Genomic DNA, 1,401 nt, shown 5'->3' on the forward strand with positions numbered 1-1,401 from the left:
ATGTTGTAATGATAGTGTTGAATTAATGTAATATCTGAGGCTGTATTTAAAAACAGTGCAAAAGCTTTGTGTAATGATATGATGTAGCTCTTGTGCATTTGATTGTTTGTGCGTTGAAACAAATATTGTTTGCAACCAGTACTGCTTGAGGTACATTAGGTACTTATTGGGCTGTTTTCCTAGCAGTTGCAATAATATTTGAGCATATAAATTTATAAGTATAAGACATTTTCAGAGTCTAAAAGTACTGGCAGTACTTACAGGCTTTAGAAGCTAAGTCATTCAACTCTCAATGTTCAGATTTTCATGATGATAAGATAATGTCCTCCATAGAAAAATAAATGTACTGCATAACTCTTACTTGGCATTTTGAGTTTGGTATGGTGCAGTGATAATAACACTAATAATAGGGACTCAAAGCAAATGGGTTCAAGAAAGGGTATCTACTGGGGACAAAGGCCTCTACCTACTTCTTAAATGTCCTTTAAAAGAATGCACCTTCCTAGCCTTTTTGAGCACAGTTCATAACATAAAACTGTGATGTGCATTAATTGGTGAGTGGTTAAAGAAATATATCACAAAATTACTCTGAAAACAGTATTAAAGCTAAAGATAGAAGCTGCTGAATGTGTTGATGAAAATTTTCAAATGTTATTCATTGTATTCATTATATTAATATATTCATGTCTTTGTGTGGATTACCAAGAACTACATGCTGCATAGCATTGTGTGTCAAGCTGATGCTGCAAAATAAGATGCTATGTATCAGAGTAATGACGTTCATAGACACTTCACATAATTTCTTTCCTAATCATGATATATTCTGTGAAACATAGAAGGAGCTATACCAGTCATGAGTGTATAAGTACTAGGTCAGTGCATCTGTTCATGCATCAGCATTGTTGTGTTTGATATGACATTTTATGGATGGTCTCTCCTTGGATGCCTATAGAATACAGATATGTTAATAAAACTATAATAATGTGCTAATATTTTTAAAAACTAATTGGAGGATGTTACCATTTCCCAACCCAATAAGTAAGGGAGGGAATAAGATTCAAATGGCTAGTGACAGTGTATTGCCATAATCACCATTTTCATATGTTAAAAGTGTGCTGTGCGGTTGATTATGATTGGAAGGCATTTGAGGTCTAATATTCCAGAAGTCCTGTGATTGCTTTTGCAAATTTCTTAACAGGGTTATTTAAAAGAATTCTGTCAGTTACCTTCAATTTGAATACACCAACTGTCATCACTCCATAATCCTCACTTTCAAGAGCAACTAATATAATTCATAACTGAACTATACTCTGTTCCTTGATATATTCCATTGTGAAGGCCCAACAAAATCAATAACTTGAGGTTTGTTTCTCCAGAGTTGGTGCCAGTGGTAGTGTGTAT

General features: G+C 33.9%; 1 protein-coding gene across 6 annotated transcripts in view; it reads left to right on the plus strand.

The window, feature by feature from the left end:
• LOC119589238 (peptidyl-prolyl cis-trans isomerase FKBP4-like) overlaps positions 1-1,401 on the plus strand; it is a 13,788-nt gene that overhangs the window by 6,551 nt on the left and 5,836 nt on the right. The window lies entirely within an intron of this gene.

Source organism: Penaeus monodon, chromosome 25, assembly GCF_015228065.2.
Source record: "Penaeus monodon isolate SGIC_2016 chromosome 25, NSTDA_Pmon_1, whole genome shotgun sequence".
In the NCBI taxonomy this organism is placed as follows: domain Eukaryota; kingdom Metazoa; phylum Arthropoda; class Malacostraca; order Decapoda; family Penaeidae; genus Penaeus; species Penaeus monodon.